This window comes from Macrobrachium rosenbergii, chromosome 12, assembly GCF_040412425.1.
Source record: "Macrobrachium rosenbergii isolate ZJJX-2024 chromosome 12, ASM4041242v1, whole genome shotgun sequence".
NCBI lineage: Eukaryota > Metazoa > Arthropoda > Malacostraca > Decapoda > Palaemonidae > Macrobrachium > Macrobrachium rosenbergii.
This window is the reverse complement of record NC_089752.1, coordinates 51,490,896-51,514,174: the sequence shown is the minus strand read 5'-3', so window position 1 is coordinate 51,514,174 and position 23,279 is coordinate 51,490,896. Positions and strand designations below refer to the sequence as shown.

At 43.6% G+C, this 23,279-nt stretch overlaps 1 protein-coding gene across 5 annotated transcripts in view; it reads left to right on the top strand.

Annotated features, from left to right (window-relative positions):
• LOC136843657 (putative leucine-rich repeat-containing protein DDB_G0290503) overlaps window positions 1-23,279 on the top strand; it is a 281,229-nt gene that overhangs the window by 82,592 nt on the left and 175,358 nt on the right. The gene's annotated exons all lie outside the window — the stretch shown is intronic.

Sequence of the window (23,279 nt, the reverse complement as noted above, 5' to 3'; positions counted from 1 at the left end):
CGGTTGCCAGTTAACGCCTGAGCGCCCAATGGCAACTGAACAACATCGTGTATCTGAATCTCTTGCAGTTGTTGATTCCACCTTGGTGCCCAAGCGCCTTTCTTCGGCTGAATGTTCAGTTTCTTCGAATCAGCAGGCACCAGTTCCTGTTTCGGCTTCTTCATCCAAGCTCTTGGTGCTGACTTTGGCTGGTTTAGCTACTTCTAGCATGTCTCTTGGCATGGGCCCACCTTCTGCTAAGGAGCTAGATCTTTCATTGGCTCCTCTCCAAAATTAACTAGGCAACATTATGGGACTCCTACAAAACGCTTCATCTGTGTCAGTAGTCGCCCCTGCGGATCCTTCGCTTTCCCCCCATTTCATTCGGAAGAGGAGGAAATGGACCACGAGGAAGTTCCATTAGCCTATGCTTCCTTGTTTAGGTACTTGCTTCAGAATTTTCCAGATTTTTTCACCCCAGCAGCACCAGCTTCTCCGGCCTCCTCATTTATGATGAGCAATAAGCTACCCAAGATGGTTCTTTCGTCATCTAAGAAGGCCTTGTTTGAAGTCGTCAGCATTCCTTCCTCTCATTTCTGAGCTTCGGACCTGTGTCACCCAGTGAAATTCCATTAAGCACGAATTTTTAGGTATAAATATTGCTAAATATACCAGAGAAAAAGCTATTAGGAATGCTGGGGTTACTACCCCAGATCGATCATCTAAAATGAAATAGACATCGGTATAGGTAAGGGTGAGTTAATATTGCCACTGCCACAGGACTGTACTCTGTAGATAACCCAATGTCAAAAACCCCGGAACGTGAAGGGCCGACCCAACGCCAGCACTCACCTGACCGCCAACCGATGACCCCAGCGCCATCTGTACCTATTCCATTCTAGCACGCGTTGTTGACCACATGTTTTTTCTTTTGCTCGATATTTTGTGCCTTTATTTGGATTTACCATGTCTGCCAGTGAATTCACCGCTACTAAGTTAAGTACCATCTTCTTGTGGGGTTTTCTTGTTATCGAGGCTTCTATTTGGCCCTTAATTTAATAATTACAGGGTCAAATATCCGGCGTTCCCATGTGTTCGCTTTGCCTCCGCCATGGTGACCTTGGGGTACGCCTTTGCAGCTTGTTTCTGCAGAGGTTTCTCTGGGTCATTTACATTTTTCTCATATTTCATACCCCTTCAGGAAGTTCCTTTTGGAGGTATTTTTCTGCGTCGGGCGGGATCTGGTGCCAGTATTAGTATTTTCTCATTGGGGAGGCTTCCTGCTGTTATTTTGTTTCTTTAATTCCTTTCCTGCGTGCACCCGGCTCCCGCGCGAGTAGAATTTGTCCTCCAAGGTGGTACTGTCTTGCTGTCAGTTTTTCTGAATTCTGGTATAATGGATGTCATGGATATTTATGGATTTAATTTTACCTAAATCTGGAAGTCCAGGAGCGCCATTTTGGTTGCCCACTTCCTGTTCGCCTTGCTCTGTTAGGCCATAACCCTAGCACAAGTTTTTATTGTTTTATATATTTGAATTATTTTACATGTAATTGTGTTATTTTGGTTAACTTTAGCAGTACATATCAGCGTTAGTGATCCTAACCTAGCCCTCTCGTTCCGATCGGTGGGTTAGGCTGTTTAGGTTTAGCTTTTTCCTTGTCTCAGCTCCCTTCTCTCCCGACTGTGTCGCTTGAGTCGCGGAGGGAGGCGTGGGTTGGTTGAGGGAGTTCCTTGTTCGTTGTTCCTTCCGACCGTACCGCTTGTTTTGGGTGTGCTTGGGCCTCTGAGACCCCCCCCTCCATCTATAGGGGGGGAAGGGATCTCCACAGTATCTTGCCCTTCTGCTCTATGTGTCGGTTGTCAGTTGGCCTTCTGCATGGGAATTTCTCTCCCTTCCCCCCCCTCCCCTTCCTCGCTTCTCTATCCCTTCTCCCTGTCTGGGCTTTGCCTTCAGGGAAAGGTGAGAGTTTGGGTTGCTGTAGGCTTGGGTTATTAGCCTGACCTCCCTTAGTACTTTTGGCTGGTGTCTTATCCTCCCTGCGTGTGGGAAGTCAATACGCTAGTTTCGGCGCCCCAGTGAGTTTCGGGTCAGTGTCTGGGGTTTCTCCATCCACTTGGCCTCTATCCCTTGACTCCCATTTGTTACTCCCTCCCTGCTATAGCTTGTGGTGTGTCATCCTCCCCGCGTGTGGGACGCCGGTCTCTTCGGCCGTCACCCGTGGGGAGCCTAGTCCGGTTCCCAGTCGAAAGTGTCACCCATCCTCCTGGCCTCCGTATTAGCCTCACCCACTTCGCTAGTGTCTCGTTTGTTCGCCTTCCTCCGGGTTTGGTTGAACTCCGGACACATCCAGGGTTATGCTCTTCCTAACTGATTCCGTTCCGCCTGTCTCCGGTCCTCCCGTTGCTCTCGTGCCTGTTACCACTCCGGTGGTCTTGGTTTTCAGTAGGTTGGCTTGATTCACGCCTCGTTCTCCCATATGTGTGGGAACTGATTTAGTAGTGAATTCACTCCGCCCCTTCCGCTGTACCAGTGGTGGAGGTAACGGGATTTCTGAGGTTCCACACTGGAACATCACGACCAGCTGTGTACTGCTATCCCATGTCGTTAACCATTTATTTCCCTGCCGGACTCCGGCAGCAATCCCTTTTATATTTAATTTATTTTATTTGAGTTGCATGTCTTAGGTTAAGGTGTTTTATTTCCGTCGGAATGTCTCTGGCGTTCCTTAACTTTATGGTCATGTATTACTTTTAATTTGCTTCACCGTTCTGCCGGGCTACTCCGGCAGGTCCGGTAATTAACTATTCGCATGTCCCATTACCTGCTCTAGTTTAAGGCCCCTATCTCCGCCGGGTCTATTCCGGCGCGCCTTAAGTTAGCATACTCATGTACTGTCTATCCACTTACAGATGGTACGCTGTCAGGAGGCCGGGTGTACTGCAGTGCTGCACCAGTCCTACGGTCATGTTGTCTGCCGCTCCCACTCCGGGTGTGCAGTCCGGGTGGGGGATTTGATCGTTTGGCACCCGGACAGCTGTGAAGTTTGCTACGCTCTGTATGAGCAGGTCCAGGACGAGTCGGTAAGCTTAAAGTTACTGCCTTTAGTTTACCCGTTTGCTTTGCCTTTTTAGTGTATTATAAGGTTCTTGACATATCCCTTATATATTTATCATTTCTCTTAGTGTCCGGTTTAGTAAGTCCTTGTTTTCTTCCAGGCCGACCAGACTTCTCGTGATGCTTCCTTGGCCACCCTTAGGGCTTGGGTGGCTGGTTTTGGGAGGAACGTCCCGTCGGGGAAACCATATGTGCTTTCAGAGATCATCTGCAACCTCCTCTACCCCGGCGCCCGTATCGCTGCGGCTGTTCCTTCTGAAGTCGCCGCCCCCTTGATTGAACAGATCCGGGTAGAGACTTAACCCTCCCAGGATGAAAACTTGTACGTGGAAGTATCGGAGGAAGCAGCAGCCATCAATCTCGACTTGGAGCCAATGAATACCGAACCGGACCAGGAGGTAGGTAGGGAGGTAAGTGAGGCAGGGGGAGCGGGTTCCCTTTTTGATTCCCCTTCATCTTCAACATCTTCTTTTCAGGGTTTCCAGAAGTCTTCTTACCTTGAGGACAGGTCAAGATCAGCTGTCCCCAAGGTGAAAAAGACTTTGAAGTTGAAGGGCTATAAGTCCTCAACCTCCCGCAAGGCAACTCCTTTCCCTCCTGTGAAGCCACAGGCTGCTAGTCCGGTGGCTTCCACAAGCAAGGCCACTCCCCCTATTAAGGGGTCGAGATCTAGGACAGCCAAGGCTAGCCCTCCTCTTCTGCCTGCTTTCGATCCAGAGGCATTCACAGATATACTGCTTAAGAAAATTAACAAAGAAGTTGATGCCAAGTTGGATAAGCTTACGGAAAGGCTGCAGAGCCAGGAGAGTATGCTCTCCCCATGCGCTCCAAGTGGTTCATCACTGTCCCACCCATTCGGGATGCCTCCACTCTTCCTCCCTTTGACAAGGGAAATCCTTGGCGTTTGGCCCTTCATGCTCCCCGGCATGAAGATACCCTAACTATCGAGGGTTTAGGGACGCGCAGACTACAGGAGTTGGAATTCTTCCCACCAGACCTGCTGCCCCCCTACCCAGGCTACGCCAAGTTGACGGAGGAGGCTTGGGTGAGATCGGATAAGGTCCCTAGGGAGACGGTCATCTTCCCAAGGGACCAGGCTCAGTCTGCCTTGCTGCGCACTTTCTCGGAGTGGGAGACAGAAAATACTAAGTTGACCCCCTTCAAAGGGAACTTCACAATGTTCTCTTTGAGGGACAGGATCCCGACCCCTTGCATGTCTAAGGTAGCTCTAGCAACTGCCCAGGCATGCACAGAGGGTAAGCCGTTGCCTCAACTCCGGGAAACTGATCCCACTTCTATGGTCTTTCCCGGTGATTCTGACTTCTGGAAGGACGCCCCAGCCACTTTCACGGCGGGCAAACTAGACCCAGACTGTGCTTCCACTCTGTTCAACGAGCAGCTTCCCAAAATCCCGGAGGCTCTCCTGAAACCGGAGTTCGAAGCTAGGTGTCGGTTGGGCCGGTCTTTGAACTCCCTGTGCCTGGCGGAAGCTACGTCGGTAGTTTATTCTGAGGAGCCACTCTTCCAGGTCCTAACGAAATCTCTGCTGGCAGGATTTCAGGTGGACCTATTCGACTTTATGGTGGCACGTATGAACTGTCGCAAGCACATCTTTGCGGACGCCACCATAAGACATGAGCCTAACAAGCTCATGAAAAGCTCGTTCTGGGGGGCTAATATCTTCCCTGAACATGAAGTAAATGATGTCCTGGCGGAAGCGACCAGGGCTAATCAGAGTCTCCGCTCCCGCTGGGGTATCCCCGCTAAGAGGAAAGCTCCCGAGTCCGCCGGGTCCCAAAGCAGACCGGGAAAGAGATACAGGAAGTTCAGGAGGCCACACACACAGACAGTCGTTCAGGCTGTACCAATATCGCCGGTTGGTCAGCCTTCTACCTCGAAGGCCCAGCCCCAACAATATGTTTTGATGCAGCGGGGGCTGCATTCCCTTGCTTCCCCCACCTTCGTAACGTCTCCGGCGTTTAACCCCTCTTATGAGAGCCAGGGGTCGTTTCGAGGGTTCAATAGGAACGCAAGGGGAAGTAGAGCAAGGGCCTCCTTCAGAGGCAAGGCTGCATTGCGGTCCCTCTCCCGGGGGAGAGGAGGCCGGGGCAGAGGAAGTAAGCCTTCACCCTCCCAGTGAGACAATTCAGGTAGGCGGGAGGCTTTACCTGTTCCGAGACCAGTGGACCTTCAGCCCGTGGGCCCACAGTATAGTCTCCAAAGGCCTGGGGTGGAGTTGGATCAAGGACCCTCCCCCTCCAGTCAGGTTCCACCAACCCCCGTCCAAAGCCCTCCAGGACTTTGTGAGGGAATTACTCCAAAAGAGGGCCATAAAGAAAGTGAGACACCTGAAATTCCAAGGCAGACTGTTCAGCGTTCCCAAGAAAGGAGAAAGGCTCCAGTCAACAAAGAGTAAGATTAGATCTGTCTCGTCTCAATCTTTACATACAATGCGACAAATTTCGCATGCTTACAATCTCGCAGGTGCGGACTCTTCTTCCCCGTGGAGCCGTCACCACCTCTATAGATCTTTCAGACGCATACTATCACGTCCCGATTGCGAGAAACTTCTCTCCTTACCTAGGATTCAGACTAGGGAAACAAGCCTACTCGTTCAGAGTCATGCCATTCGGGCTCAACATAGCGCCCAGAATTTTCACCAAACTGGCAGAAACAGTAGTGCAGCAGTTACAGTCCCGGGGGATCATGCTAGCCGCATACCTGGACGATTGGATAATTTGGGCATCCAACGCCGAGGAATGCCAGAGAGCTACAGCCATAGTGATCGAGTTTCTGGAGTCCCTTGGCTTTCAGATAAACAGGGAGAAATCCCTCCTAACTCCGGAGGCTCGGTTTCAGTGGCTGGGCATCCAGTGGGACCTAGACTCACACAAGCTGTCTCTTCCGCCAGCCAAAAGGAGAGAAATAGCCAAAGGCACCAGGCAGTTCCTCAAATGCAGGAAAGCCTCTCACAGGACTCAAGAAAGAATCCTGGGTTCTCTTCAGTTTGCATCTATCACAGATCTGCTTCTGAATGCAAAACTGAAAGACATAGAGTGTGGCAGAGATGAGCCAATGTCAAGCTCAGAGACAAGGTGTCATTAATTCCTCCAATTTTGAGGAAAAGACTCCGGGCGTGGTCCACAGTCAAGGGTCTTTCAAAGTCAGTGCCCCTCCAATTTCCTCCCCCATCTCTAGTAATCCACACAGACGCTTCGTTAAGTGGATGGGGAGGATACTCCCAACACAAAAAAGTACAAGGTACATGGTCTACAATGTTCCGCCAGTTCCACATCAATATTCTAGAGGCAATGGCAGTGTTTCTGACTCTGAAAAAGCTTTGCCCTGCCAATCAGATTCATATCAGGCTGGTTCTGGACAGTGCAGTAGTGGTGCATTGTATAAACAGGGGAGGCTCCAAATCGAGCCGGATCAACCAAGTGTTGGTAGCCATTTTCTCCCTGGCGGAAAAACACAGCTGTCACCTGTCAGCCACCCATTTAGCAGGAGTCCGGAATGTCATTGCAGACTCTCTGTCCAGGACAACTCCGCTGGAGTCGGAATGGTCCCTGGACAAGGCTTCCTTCGAGTGGATCCGCTGTCAGGTTCCGGGTCTTTAGGTGGACCTGTTCGCCACGGAGAGCAACCACAAACTCCCTTGTTATGTTGCTCCCAACCTGGACCCTCAAGCTCTCGCCACAGATGCAATGTTGTTAGATTGGAACAAGTGGCAGAAAATCTACCTGTTTCCACCAATAAACCTGCTGATGAAAGTGTTGCACAAGCTCAGGTCATTCAAAGGTCAAGTGGCCCTGGTAGCTCCCAACTGGCCGAAGGGCAACTGGTTCCCTCTTCTTTTGGAACTGAAACTTCGGTGTCATCAAATACCCAGACCACAGCTGACACAAATAGTACAAACTCGGACTGTGTCAGCTTCCTCAAGAATTCTGAATGCCCTGGCTTTATGGACTTCATGAAATTCGCTGCTCAGAGAGGTGCGGATATTAATCCTGTTAATACACTGTTTGTGGAATCAGATAAAAGAGATTCTACCCTCAAACAGTACGATTCAGCAGTTAAAAAGTTGGCATCTTTTCTGAAAGAAACTGAAGCTCAAGTCATGACCACGAATTTAGCAATATCTTTCTTCAGGTCATTGTTTGAAAAGGTTCTGGCTTCGGCCACGATTACCACAGCAAAGTCAGCTTTAAAAAAGGTGTTTTTGCATGGCTTTAAGATTGACTTAACAGATTCATACTTTTCCTCAATCCCGAGAGCTTGCACTCGTCTGAGACCAACAACCCGTCCACATATGGTTTCTTGGTTCCTTAACGATGTTCTGAAATTAGCATCAGAAACCAATAATGATCAGTGTCCTTATTTGAATCTGTTAAGGAAGACGTTGTTCCTAATTAGCCTAGCTTCAGGTGCCAGGATATCGGAGCTGTCCGCTCTCTCTAGAGGTGCGAATCATGTGGATTTCCTCCCGTCAGGAGAAGTTCTTCTTTCCCCAGATCAGAAGTTTTTAGCAAAAAATGAAGACCCTCAGGTTAGGTGGTCTCCTTGGAAGGTTATTCCTCTTCCACAGGATCCATCGTTATGTCCAGTTACTACCCTAAGGGCTTATTTACGGAGAACTTCTCAGGTTTTGTCTGGTCCTCTTTTTATCAGGGAAAAAGGAGGAACGCTTTCCTTAAAAGCTATCAGACAACAGATTCTTTATTTCATTAAACAGGCTAACCCGGATTCAGTACCTAAGGTTCATGATATCCGAGCAGTGGCCACCTCCACTAATTATTTTCATAATATGAATTTTGAAGAGCTTAAAAAGTATACGGGTTGGAAATCTCCATCAGTGTTTAAGCGCCACTATCTTAAATCACTGGAAGCTCTGAAGTTCCCTACAGTGGCTGCAGGGAGCATTGTCCCTCCGCCCTAGTTAATTAATCTTTTCACCCTGTCTTCTTCCCCTCCCGCCTGCCTGCCTCATTTATTTACCCTGCCATCTTCTCCTAGGTCAGGCATGCTTCACAGCCTGACTCCTGATATGATATTGTACATTTTTGCGGTGTTAGTCTTTAAGTCTTTGACATGTATATTTTTCTGTGATTTAGTCTTAAGTCAGTGGGTACCTTTATATATGTTTCATTGTTAACTTTAGTATTGGTACCTTCCAACTGTTGTCTTGATTGTTATCCCTAATTATTGTTCTATTTTACTGTTCATGCTCCTTTTTGTATATTTTTGATACTGGGATAATTAAAACTAATTTACTACTGGTGCTTTTATATATGTCCACCTTTCTACTTGTCCCTTTTAGACTTTCACCAGCTTAGTATGTTTCTCTGTTATGATTTCACCGGGTGACACAGGTCCGAAGCTCAGAAAAGGGATTTTGACAAAGGAAAAATCTATTTCTGAGGGAGGACCTGTGTCACCCGGTGACCCTCCCAGATTCTGGATTTCCCCCCCTGCTAGGCATACCAAGCTTGTTAGGGGGGTGCTAGCCTGGAATGGGTACAGATGGCGCTGGGGTCATCGGTTGGCGGTCAGGTGAGTGCTGGCGTTGGGTCGGCCCTTCACGTTCCGGGGTTTTTGACATTGGGTTATCTACAGAGTACAGTCCTGTGGCAGTGGCAATATTCACTCACCCTTACCTATACCGACGTCTATTTCATTTTAGATGATCGATCAGGGGGTAGTAACCCCAGCATTCCTAATAGCTTTTTCTCTGGTATATTTAGCAATATTTATACCTAGAAATTCGTGCTTAATGGAATTTCACTGGGTGACACAGGTCCTCCCTCAGAAATAGATTTTTCCTTTGTCAAAATCCCTTTTGTCTTCCAGAAGATATTGGTCATATGCAACTGGAGAAGCTCCCTCCTTGGGTCTGTTTTACCTCCAAGGGCGCCACAGCCTTGCACAAATCAGCGCTTCTCTTTTCGCCCCCTGATGGTCTGCACCTGTTTCCTCAAGTAGCAGTGGAAGAAATCGCCTCCCACCTGCACAAGAAGTCAACGCAGGATCTTCCTTGCCCAGTCGGCTAGACGTCCCAGGGATTGGGCCACCACTTCCTCCAAGTCCGCCTCTCCCCTTCAGTCACAGACCTTTCTAGGCGCCCAACAAAGGTCTCAAATCTAGACCACGAGGTACATTTCTCTTTGCCCCATGAGCGATCAAAAGATCCTCCTCCAAGCCTGCCACTCGAAAGTGAGGACCCAGTCCTTCATGTGCCCACAGGGGCCAGACTCCACCTTTTCTGGGAGAGGTGGAAGGAGAAAGGGGCAGGGCAGTGGGTAGTTCAAGTATTGATGGAGGGGTATTGCATACCCTTCAAGGAGAAGCCTCCATTGACCAGTACTCCCAACGAATTAAAAGGCCTACTCCGTAGGATCGGAAAAGTTTTCGGCCCTATCAGGAGAAGTCTCTTCCCTCCTCAAAAAGGGAGCGATAGAGGTAGTGTAAGACGATGAGTCCAAAGGGTTCTACAACCAATTGTTCGTGGTTCCCAAGGCCACAGGAGGATGGAGGCCAGTCCTTGATATGAGCGCCTTGAACTTTTTCATCTAGAAAACAAAGTTCCACACGGAGACAACCCAGTCCATCCTTGTATCAATTCGTGAAGGGGACTGGATGATTTCTCTTGACATGAGAGATGCGTACTTCCATATTCCAATGCATGAAAGAGAGGTGCATGAAGAACCTTCAAGAGACTCTACTGTTGACACGAGATCTGGGGTTACATATTACTGAGCATGCAGAAATCCCAACTGACTCGTTCTCAAGAGATTCTTTATTTGGGGATGAGGATAGGTACTCAGACTCTTTGGGCTTTCCCATCCCCCAAAAGAATAGAAGACTGCCTGACAAAAGTCAATCTTTTCCTCTCCAAACCTGTACAGCCACGCAATGGATAGGTCTGCTAGGCACTCTGGCATCCATGGAGCAATTTATGAAGTTGGGAAGATTGCATATGAGACCTCAATATTTCCTCAGGCTCAGTTGTGATTAGTTAGATCAGAACTCGTGTGTGTTTCTGATCACAGAGAAGATCAAGGAAGACCTGCGGTGGTGGGACTCCGCAGACAAGTTGTTGGAGGGGAAGTCTCTTCATTGTGAACCCCAACTTAAAGTTCTTTTCTGATGCATCAGATCTGGGTTGGGGAGCTCTCCTGGGGGACAAGGAAATTTCAGGAGAGAAACCTGCATATCAACTGAAGGGGTTGAAAGCGATCCATTTAGGATTACAGCACCTTGCGGAGGAAGTCAGCAACAAGAAGGTAGCGATCTACACAGACAACACCACAGCACTGGCATATATCAGGCATCAAGGAGGGACGCACTTGTTCTCTCTATGAGATGGCCAAGGATCTGCTACTTTGGGCTGACCAAAACCAAACCCAGTTAATAACTCAGTTCATTCAAGGGCAGTGCAATGTGATAGCAGACGAGCTAAGTCACCACAAGCAAATCCTCCCCAAGGATTGGACTCCGGACCATCAAGTTTGTTCTGATCTTTGGAAACTTTGGGGGGAGCCCACACTCGACTTATTCGTGATGTCCAAAAACCATCATCTTCCTCTGTTCTGCTCCCCATTTCCAGACTCATTAGCTTGGGCGACAGATGCGATGTTGCGAAACTGGTCCAACCTGGATCTGTATGCTTTTCTGCCATTCGGGATGATAAGCTAGGTGCTCAGGAAATTTCAGTCGCACCAGAACACCAGGATGACTCTAGTAGCTCCTCTTTGGCCGCAAAAGGAGTGGTTCATGAAGCTGATCAGACTCCTTGTAGACTACCCAAGACTCCTGCCAGCCATTCCAAGTCTGCTCAGACAACCCCACTTTGGGAGGTTCCATCAGGACATATCCACTCTGGCCCTGACAGGATTTCAACTATCAGGAGACTTATATGAGCAAAGGGCTTTCCTAGAGCTGTGGCAGAAGCTATCGCTAGATGTAGATGTAAGTCTACTGACAGCATCTACCAAGCTAAGTGGGTAGTCTTTAGACTCTGGTGTAAAAGACGCAACATCTCGTCTTCTAAGACCACTTAAGTGCAAGTAGCAGACTTCCCTCTATATTTGAGATCTTCCAGAGGCCTCTCCTGATCAGCTATAAGAGGGTATAGATCTATGCTTAGCTCCATTTTCAGGCATAGAGGTATTGACATATCAACTAACCAGGACCTCTCTGACTTGATTAAGTCATTTGACATGACCAAAAGTAGGAGAGAAGAGACTTGTCTGTGGAACCTGGACGTAGTCCTCAAATGGCTTACGAGTCCCCATTTTGAACCTATGCATTCTTCATCACTGAGGGATCTAACAAGAAAGATTTTGCTTTTAGTGGCCCTAGCTACAGCTAAAAGGGTAAGTGAAATCCACATTATGGATAAAAGGATTGGATTTTCCCAAGGGGATGCAGTGTGTTCAAGAATCTGGCACAACCATGGTCTTGTTCTTTTACTGTGTTATTAAAAGTTCATCAAACATCTTGGGGACAGATGAGGAAGAGAGAGTTCTCTGCCCTGTAAGGGCTATTAGATATTATCTTCAGCAGACAGAAAAGATCAGAGATCCAGTAAGTAAATTATGGTGCTCAGTGAAGAATCCGAGAGGCCATTGTCTAAAAATGCACTCTCATTCTCTTTTGAGAGACCTCATTTTCACTCCCAGATTAATGAGGATGACTTACCTGTCTTGAAGGTAAGAGCCCATGATGTGAGGGCAGTTGCTACTTCAGTAGCTTTTAAACATAATCTGTCCCTTTCTTCAGTTCTGCAGTCTACATTTTGGAAATTTACTTGAGAGATGTAGAAACAGGCTACGAAAAATACAGTACATTAGGACATTTGTCTGTGGCTGGCGTAGTGTTCGGTGAGGAAGTATAGGGTGTATTCCTTCCTGTATATTTTTCTCTTCACCTTGGCTGGTGTCGAGTCCTAGGGGAGCCTGGGGGTACTATTTACCAGGAGTGCCCGCCAGTTTTAAGTGTTGGGTGGTGTCAGATCTGTTTTTTAAATTGAAATTTGTAGGTGACAGTTATTGTTTGTTCTGGTTATTTTGTTATGGTACTGCACGCTGGGCAGGGGCAATATTGTTTGCTTTGTTGGTGATCAGAAATTTCCTTCGTCACAAAGGCTTATGTTAATACTTTGTTAGCAATCAGACTACTCCTCCACTGCGAATGAGATGAGCGTCAACCAGAGGCAGGATCTACCTGCAGCAGCTCTCTCACCAGGTAAGGAACAACAAGCATTGTATCAATGCTAGACCATTTTTATTCTATTCTCAAATTCATTAACCTTATTAATGTTGGGGTACATTATGTCCGTGAATCCCACCACCTGTCAATATGGATTCAGCTAAGTAATTACTGGGTAATTTACTTATATAAAAATAAAATTTTTATGATAAATAAAGTTTTATATATACTTACCCAGTAATTACAGATGGAGCATGCCCTCCTCCCCTCACATGGACTTTTTGGGACATAAACAAATTGAGCTCTTGGTTGAGTTGTTCCTCTCTTACTCTGAAAGTTGGCAGGGTTAGTTACTTAAACAAACAAAAAGAGTAGTGCTACCACGAATTTTCAAAATTTAAGCTGCCATAGAGTAGAAACTCTCAGCTAAGTAATTACGGGGTAAGTATATATAAAACTTTATTTCATCATAAAAATTCATAATTCCATGTACTACTTGAACTGCTTTGCAAATATTGTGCTAGGCTTATCTTGAAAAATACTTGTCTTGAATAATGGTTGAAAGAGAAAAACTTTTTCTTATGAGGATGCCCTATTTTACTAGTTTTACATATACAATATGTAGTGAGTTTGTGAAGGTTGTCAACCCTTAAACGCTGACTGGACGTATCGTACATCGACTAAAATTGTCTGTTGGGTGCTGAGTGGATGTACCGTACGGCGACTACAAAAAATTTCAACCTTCGGTCAACTTTGACTCGACCGAAATGGTAGAAAAACGCAATTGTAAGCTAAAACTCTTACATTCTAGTAATATTCAATCATTTACCTTCATTTTGCAACAAATTGGAAGTCTCTAGCACAATATTTCGATTTATGGTGAATTTTTGAAAAAAACTTTTTCCTTATGTCCGCTGGTAACTTCGGCCGAAAATTTCAGAAATTCTTTCGTCATTTTTATCGTTAATGTTTGCACCGGTTTATATTAGTCATTACATAAAGTTTTATATATGGAAATGTTGCTGCAATTTCATGTAGAATACAACAGAAAATAACTCATGGTTGTAGCTTCTATCAGTTTTGAAATATTTTCATATAAATCACGATAACTGCTAAAATTTCAACCTTCGGTCAACTTTAACTCAACCGAAATGGTCGAAAATGCAATTTTAAGCTAAAACTCTTACATTCTAGTAATATTCAGTCATGTACCTTCATTTTGCAACAAATTGGAAGTCTCTAGCACAATATTTCGATTTATGGTGAATTTTTGAAAAAACTTTTCCCTTACGTCTGCACAAGGTAACTCTGCCGAACATCTCAGAAATTCTTTCGTCATTTTGTCGTAATGTTTGCACTGGTTTATATTAGTCGTTACATAAAGTTTTATATATGGAAATGTGCGCAATTTCATGTAGAATACAACTGAAAATAACTCATGGTTGTAGCTTTTATCAGTTTTGAAATATTTCCATATAAATCACGATTAGTGCCAAAATTTCAACCTTCAGTCAATTTTAACTTGACTGAAATGGTCGAAAAACGCAATTTTAAGCTCAAACTCTTACATTCTAGTAATATTCAATCAATTACCTTCATTTTGCAACAAACTGGAAGTCTCTAGCACAATATTACGATTTATGGTGAATTTTTGAAAAAAAAACTTTTTCCTTACATCCGCGTGGTAACTCAGCCGAACATCTCGGAAATTCTTTCGTCACTTTGTCGTAATGTTTGCACCATTTTATATTAGTCGTTACATAAAGTTTTATATATGAAAATGTGTGCAATTTCATGTTGAATACAACAGAAAATAACTCATGGTTGTATCTTTATAAGTTTTGAAATATTTTCATATAAATAATGATGTGCCAAAATTTCAACCTTCAGTCAACTTTAACTCGACCGAAATGATCGAAAAATGCAATTGTAAGCTAAAACTCTTACATTCTAGTAATATTCAATCATGTACCTTCATTTTGCAACAAACTGGAAGTCTCTAGCACAATATTTCGATTTATGGTGAATTTTTGAAAAAAAACTTTCCTTACGTCCGCGCGGTAACTTGGCGAACATCTCGGAAATTTTTTCGTCACTTTGTCGTAATGTTTGCACTGTTTTATTTTAGCCGTTACATAAAGTTTTATATATGGAAATGTGCACAATTTCATGTAGAATACAACAAAAAATAACTCATGGTTGTAGCTTTTATCAGTTTTGAAATATTTTCATATAAATCACGATAAATAGAAAAAAATTCTACTTTCTGTCAACTTTAACGCGACCGAAATGGTCGAAAACTGCAATTGTAAGCTAAAAAACTTACAGTCTAGTAATATTCAATCAATTACCTTCATTTTCAACAAACGGGAAGTCTCTAGCACAATATTTCAATTTATGGTGAATTTTTGAAAAAAAAACTTTTTTTTACGTCTGCTCGTTACGAATTCATGCATCATTTTGTGATAATATTTTCTCTGTGTTGCTTTGATCATTTTACAATTTGTTATATACCAAAATCATTGCAATTTAGTGTACAATAGAAAGAAAAAAATAACTCATTAGCTTTAACCGTTTTGCTCACAGTGTGATTTGTATACAATTATATAAAAAATTTTTTTGCGCTGTCATATATTTCAGTATTTATATATGATAATGATATTTTTTTCATTTCTGATGGTTGCATACTAAACTTCAGGCAATGACAAAAAAAGGAGCCAAAAATGAACTCTTAATCTTAGAAACTAAGTGTGCTGTGATTTTTTGAAAAAAACTTTTTTTCCGCTTCAGCGCTAACTCCCGAACGCCGCCGGCATACAACAGACATTTTTGTAAATAGAGGCTCGGCGTTAGAGGGTTAATTTACATATACTGTGCAGTATATGTAGTAATTTTGTGAAGGTTGTTATTTTAGCTACATAAAGTTATGATTAAAAAGTCAGTACATTAACCGCTCACTGAAAACTACTGCATAAAGGCAATGTATTCACAAAGTGTAAAGGTAACACATTAAATTCACAGTGAAGAATGCTGCATAAAGGCAACTTATTCACAAGGTGTAAAAGTAATACATTAAATTCTCATTGAAGAATACTGCTTCAAGGCAACCTATTCATAAGGTGTAAAAGTAATACATTAAATTCTCATTGAAGAGCACTACATAAAACAGGTTTTGGCATAGGAAAAACCTATTTTTGGTAGTTGTTGTTGAATCCTCAAGGAGTTACCTTCCATGGGTCTGTCAGAGCTCCATGGTGACCAAACTAATATCAGAGAGTTCTCTTTTAGTTGGTCTCTGGCCAGGTATTGTGTCATAATGATAAACACCATAACACATGATGGGGTTTGTAATTGACCCAAAGATAAGGGGGCTCTTTCCCTTATCTTACAGGCAAAGCTGTACCCAGGTTATTTCCTTTGTCAGACCTTCTAGAAGAAGTGATTATTGTGCATGGGCAGTCTGCCATATTGTCAGCAAACAGACTGGCAAGAGACCAGGAAGCCATTACTTTCTGTTGGTTAATGCAGGATGATCCCTCACCCAAACCCCATGCCTTTTCGTCAGGGAAGTAGGAGGGTTTTGAGGACTCGACAGTGACTACCAAAAATAGGGTTTTCTTACGTCAAAACCTGCTTTTTTATAGTGTAGTCACTTCTTTCATCCTCAAGGAGCTTTAAAAAGAAATTGACAGGTGACAAAATGGTTTAGCTCTCAGATTTTAATCCCAACACCCCAAAGAAAAAACATTTCTGGTCCAAGGTCAAGCCACAAGTTTTAAGCCCCATTCTTTATTACAAATACCCCACAGGTTTTGGTAACAAAGAACAAGAAACTAAACACAAATTTATATTTGAGGGTATAGTTCTACAGTGACTTACCTAAGCACACTGGGTTTGGTTGAGTTTGGTTGCAGTACTGTCACGCCTTCCCCCAGCGATTGTTAGCACCGTCAAGAAGACCCCTGGTTTTCTGCTGTAGCACCTATGGGGTTAGGAAACATACCATCTACTGATACACAGTGTAGTCAAATTTGTTCCAGCTTGTGGTAATGTTTTAAGAATACTGTCGCTGATGACCACCCTGTACATTTGGAGACTTCTTTGAAAGAGACATTTCTGAAGAAGGTCAACAACGTACTTACTTTCCTAATGTCATGTGACCTAGGAAAGGAATGTTGATATGCCTTTTTAATGAGGGACACTAAAATTATTCTCATCCCTTGTAGAGAGAGTGGTTTGTTTGTGCTAGGTTGCAGGAAAATTGGACCCTCTGTGTTGATTGCTGTGACCTGTAGGTAACCTTAAGTGCTTGAACCGGGCATAATGTTTTGTCTGTTAAATTGAATTTTCTTATCAAAATAGATTTTCTTCTTAAAGGATTCTCATTCTTGGCCAGGAATGATGGGCCAGGGGACAATAATAATTGATGGTAGGCTGTTTGCGTGATGGATCGTCCCCGTCTAAGAGAGCCCAGTTTGCTAATACAAGCTGCTGATGCTAATGCAATCAAGATCGCCTTTTGTCGCATGTAAGTTGGGGTTGTTATATTGGATCCACTGAATTGAAGGATTGACAAAATTCTAAGCACCTTATTCAAGGACAAAGTAATTGGAAGCCTTTCAGGAGTGGGTCTTTGTAGTGCAAAAGACCAGAGAAGGGAAGTGACAGTTTCTATACTAGAGTCGATACCAAATCCATAAAGCAAGCGTTCTGTTAATGCTGCCTTTATGCTATGATTGTTGTAACAGCCAGGTGTCTGTCTTCAAAAAGGTATATGTGAAAATTTAAAAGTGTTTCCATCGAGATCTCAACTGGGCTCTGAGCATGGATATAATCTAACCATATCTTCCATATGGACTGGTACTGTATTGTTGAATAGATGATGTCTATAGTTTTTGCACTAGGTGCCTAGCAATATTGGGTTTGTAATTTTCACGGTAGACAGTATTTAGAAAATCCACACATGAAGGTCCTGGCTCAGAAAGGAGGATGTGTAGATGACTTTCCCTCCTACTGTCAGGGATAGAACAGAGGACGATAATGGAATTGTTCTCTTTGCCCGTTGTTGAAGTGATAGGAACCAATGTCTGTTTGGCCAATTTAGGGCTGTTAAGTAAGTGGTTCCTTTGAAGGTTAGAAGACTGCTCAAAACCTCCAAAATCTGGGACAATGGAGGAAAAAGGTATATTGTCTCTCATTTGTTCCAGTCTTGTAGGAAGGCATCTCCTGGTGTTGCTTGATTGTCCAAGTTCAGAGACACATACACTGGAAGTTAGTGATTCCTGTATGTGGCAAACAGGTCCACTTCCAGTTGTGGAAGCATGTTGGCTATTGTTTGAAGAGTGGTTGTCCAACATCTGCTCTGTTGAGGCTGTCGTTTTCTTTGATAGAGTGTCTGCTATTATATGAGAGACCCTGTGAGGTGAATTGCAGACAAGTGCCACTGCCTTGCTTGTGCCATCTGAATGATGGCTAGCATTAACATATTGAGAGGAGGTGAACATGATCCCAACCTCTTGATGCAGGACATTGCAGCCATGTTGTTTAAAACCAAAAAACTGTCTCTTTTGGAGGTTTCGAGTTTTTTGAGAGACAAAAAGACAGCCATCAGCTCCAGGAAATTGATATGACAGTTCCTCAGAGTAGCTGCCACCTCTCTGCCACCTGACGATCCTCTCAATGTCTTCCCTAACCTGTCAACTAGGCATCTGTATGTATTGTCACTTGTACAGATGGAGGAGTCAAGGGGAACTGTTTCTCCAGAGACTTCTTCCGGGTCCAAGGATGAAGTATCTCCCCAACTTTTCGATTCTTTTGATGGGGTCAGTCTCGCATTTTTTTTTTTTTGCGTGCAATAGCCAGAATTTGTTCAAATTTTTTAGGTGCAATCTGAGTACAGGCAGTCCCCAGGTATCAGTGGGGGTCCCATTCCGACGGCATGATGATAAGCAAAAATCGCTGATACAGTAAACCCCCCATATTTGCGTTCTCACGATTCGCGGACTCACGCATTCGTGGGTTTCTGTGGAACATATCTACCCATTATTCGCCGAAAATTTGCCCATTCGCGGTATTTTTCACTGAGAAATATTCACTAATTACTGTATTTTCATATAATTTTCATGAATAAATGCACTTTTTGTCATAAAACTATTAAAATACTCAGGTATAAGCATTTATAGGGTTTTTCTCTGTGTTTAAACTATCGAAATGGCAGTTCAGACTGTTTTTAGAGGATTTTTACAATTCGGATTTTAAGCTATTTGCGGGGTTGCGAAATCCCCGCAATACGGGGTTCTTCTGTAACTGAAAACTGGCAATTATCAGCACCGATAACCAGAGATCGGGGCCTCTGTTAGGTATGAATCAGTGCCAATACCCAATTATCGGGCTTCTTAAGTGGAAATTATCTATATTGGTATAAAAAATAGCTGATTTTCTTCGTTAAACAAGCACCATAAAACCGGATCGCCAATGACCGAGCCTGCCAATAACCCGGGACTGCCTGAATTAGATCTATTACTGATGTGAACTGCAGCAGGCCCATCATAAATTTTAATTGTTGTCTGGAAACTCTGGGCTGTGCAAGGAACTTTTTGAGGTCTTTCCTTATTCTGTTACGAGTATTGATGGGGAGAGACAACTGGCCGTGAAGAGTATCCCAACACAGTCCCAGCCACTGAAAACGTCTGCTGGGGCATGAGGCGGGATTTTTTGCAATTTATTAGAAAACCTTTTGACTGGAGTCTGTCGACCACTGCTCTTAGGTTTCTTAAACACTCTTTTCTTGTGGGTCCCAGATTAACCAATTGTCTAGGTAGGCTATGGGTTATATTCCTTCTTGTCTGAGTTCTCGAACAACTACCATTGCTAATTTTGTACAATTCTTGGGACAATGCTTAGCCCAAAGGGCATGACTTTGAACCTGTATGTATCTTTCCCTATCCGGAACCCTAGGAAGGGGCGGGAGGGAACGATGATACGGACGTGCTAGTATGCATTTTTCAGATCTATAGAAGCTGTCCAGGTCCCTAGTGGAATGATTGAACATACTTGGGCAACAGTAGTCGTCCAAAACTTTTGGCAGACAATGTGCTTGTTCAGTGTTGATAGGTTGAGGACCACTCTTTGTTCGGAGGAATCCTTTTTCGGGAGACTGAAGAGACATGCTTAGTGGAGAATATACACGTTTCTCTATGACTCCCTTTAACAGGGCCTTCTGCACGTAATCTTCCAGAGAGGGGTCTGGTTTGTTGGAGGAACCCCTTTAAAGGAAGGGGAGGATGAGACCATTTCCACTCTAGCTCGTTGAAAATAATGCTGTGTCCCTAAGGGGAAGACTTCCATTGCCTGTGGTGTCATTGAAGCCGACCCCCGACCGTACAATTCCTATTGGGATCCACCTCTTCCTCTGCCTTTGCTCTTGATAGGCAATCCAGGTGTTGATTTTCTTTTTCCCCTGTAGGAGTGTCTCTGGACCCTGTGAAAAAGACATCCTTGCTGTTGTTCTTGTCCTTTTGTAGGGAGTTGTCCCTTCTGACCACCCAGCTGTTTGTGAGGGAAACTTTTAGGGGTGACTGAATGCTTGTATGATTTTTGTTCATAGCGAGCCTTTTTTGGGTTGGGTAAAGGAAACTTTTGGGTTTTTTGTTTCCTGAATTCCCCTTTTCCAAGGAGAGCATACACTGTACAATTCTGTTGGCAGGCTTGCTCATCAAGTTGAGCCACAACAGACTCCTCAAACGGGTCCTTACTAAAGGGGTTAGAGTGTAATAATGAAGTCACATTGGGAAGTGACTTGTTGGAGCCCTCCAGTGTTTCCATTCACGCTTTTATGTGCCATTCTAGAAAGTCATAGAGTTCTTCCCATAGGGTTCTCATAAGACTTATAGCCACAACAGCAAAAATTATTCTGGTATCTTCTGGAAGACTTTTGGTGGTAACTTCCAGCACGGTGGTAGAGGTTATAACACTAAGGAGGTGGATCCTAGCATGAAAGTCTGCCAAGGCTGTCCCCTCAGATTCTTCTCATAGGGGTCCCAAACTGTTGTGTAGCTATATCTAGAGGGAGCCCTTTCCTTTCAAAAGGGAGTTGAAGCATTGCCCATTCCTTGATGGAATTATTCGAGAATGGGATAACCATGGCAAATGGCTTCAATTCTGCCATTGTCTCTCATTTTCTAGTCACTACAAAATTCTGAAAATCTGCCTTCACATGGTTAATTATTTTAAAAGTGAAGGGACAGAAGGCTGGGGTTACTTGACGAGCAATTTTGGTCGTATCCAAAATAGCAGTAGAGATCCATTTTCCATTGACTTGGTAAAGGGTGTCTTCTATAACTTTTAATGCCATAGACACAGGTAGGAGAACCATTTCTTTCAGTGGTCTCTCAGTGTCTGCTGAAGGTGGTACCAGGTGCCATTCTGTATTAGGGAAGGCTCCCCTTTCTCTAAATTTCACATATACAACTTCGATCATGGTTTTTCTCTCATTATATAGACACCATCGGGAGAGAAAATGCACATTGAGGCATCTTGCCGAGGGTTATCAGTATCATAAGGGTGAATATTGGAGCCCATATTATATTTTGATTTGAAGTTTTGTCCCAAGCTGGCCATTTTGTTGTTTCCAGTCGGAATTTTAACATCAAACCCTGTTTGGGCAGTTCTTTTTGGTTACAGGATGAAGTATTTTTACACCTTGGGGTGTACAGGACTGTCCTAATTTCCTTTTTGGAATCGTGTATCATGTCCCTTATATATTGCTGTTCTGTGGCAAGGACATCTTTGATGTTAATCATAATTTCCTTATGGAATTGATCAAATGTCACAAACTCTGTATCCCTTATGGGGGAAAGATCCTCTTCAGCATCTGATAGCTGCATGGGGGATAGATTTCCTTCTGGAAAGTTTCTCACATGATTAGCTGAAATTTGTGCCCCTGATCTTTCTGGGTTTAGCAGGGCCGTTTCGGTGGCAATATCCACTTCATGTCCATTAATAGGGATGTCACCCTCACATAAAGATTCCCCCACTTCCTCAGGGGGGTTAACCTGGGAGGTTTTGGGGACTGATGTTTCTGGGTTTTGGCCCAAACAGATCTTGTTCTGAAAAAGGTTTAAATATCTGCTGCCGGAGTTCTACCAGAGAGACAATCTCCCCCTTCCTCACCCTTACTGAATCCTAGGACCCATCGAAACAGTTTAAAATGAGCTGTTTCGGCCTTAAAACTTGCTGCCAGGAACATACTACAAATTTTGCACATATCTGGTGACCAAGCAAATTTTCCTTGCGTTTTGCAAGGACTGTGCTCATGGCAGGTGGTATGGGCCATACCCACTGGTAAAAAGCGAACCGAGCAATCTACTGCGGAACACTTAACCTGAGGGTCCTGCATAATGGTGGCCCTGTAGTGATATAAAACAAGTTTTTATTAGAAACTAGTTAGTACTAATTGTCTGTAATCCTTATGTAGATAGTAGTACAGTATACTCGATATCACAGGCTAACTTGATTACAGGTGTGTAGCTGTAATATATTTTATTTTATTAAGATTTAGGTTAGTATTGACACCAGTACTGTATATAGCTGTATTACTATACACTGTTAGTCCTTTTGCAAGGGCTATGTGAAATTTAACTTTTGAATGTCATGCCATTCAGGCTAACTACTATGAATTTTATTTAACCCAGTCTTCTGTTTTATATGGCTTAAGTTACTGCTTCTAGCATAATTTACCTTTAGACTTAGAATAGATCATTATTTAAAGGCTTCTCACTTAACCTATTCTGGGCCACTGCCTAGTCTTGGCTTATTTGAATCATACTTAAGGATATAAACTATACAGGAAAAAACCCTCTTTTAATCTACTGTAGTTTACTGTTTTATCTGACTGAGTTTACTCTTTTATGTGATATTTGGCCACTGCTTTATTTAATCTAAACTGAAGGGGTTCGTACTTAATCTAGTTAGGCTACTGCCTGGTCTAGGTTTCTATCACCTTTAAGGATACAGGTTACATAAGAACCCCACTAATATGTAGCCTTACAAATAGGCTATCAAGCCGTAAAATTAGGTTGCATTTAATCTAGCCTGAGTTACTGTTTATATCTAATCCTAGGCTATTTGGTCTAAACTAACGCTTAGGCCAATAATAGGATATTTCTTAAAATGTTCTCACTTAACCTTGTACTGTATAGGGTATTGCCTAATCCAGAATATTTAGACCATCCTTAATTGCATAGGCTATATAAAACAGAAACTCACTAACATGTAGCCTTATAGCTAGACTACTATTTTGTCTAGCCCAGGTTACTGTTTTATCTACTTTAATCCCAGTCTACCTTCTCTAAGATACTACTTAGGCTGTAAAGACATCAGACGTCTCTTCATTTCGCATCAATCACGTTCATGCATCACACTTATTAACGTGTCAAGAATCTCGTGTAAATATTCATATGTAGAATTTCCTGGCCTTTCCGCCGATACATATTTTATCATTGTATGTATGTTATGTCTCTTAAAATTGCCATTTGTTTGACTGTCAACAATCACAAATTGCTCAAGAGTGCGGGTCATGGCAGTCGGAGGTTGGGCACTACGTTTCCATCCACACTCTGTCGTGTATACCTGAGCCCAGGTGAATAAATCAGTTAATACCCAGTTCGACCTTTTTGTCTTCACAAGGCCAGCAATAGGAAATTTCTTAAAATTTTCTCACTTAACCTAGTATAGGGTATTGCCTAATTCAGATTATTTAGACCACTCTTAAATGTATAGGCTATATCAAACAGAAGCACCCTGGTATGTAACCTTACAGCTAGGCTACCAATTTGTCTAGCCCAGATTATTGTTTTATCTAATCCCAGGCTACCTGGTCAAAGGTACTACTTAGGCCAATGATAGGATATTTCTTAAAGGATTCTTACTTAAGCAAGAAAAGCCGGGTTTTCGGCTTTCATACACAAATTAA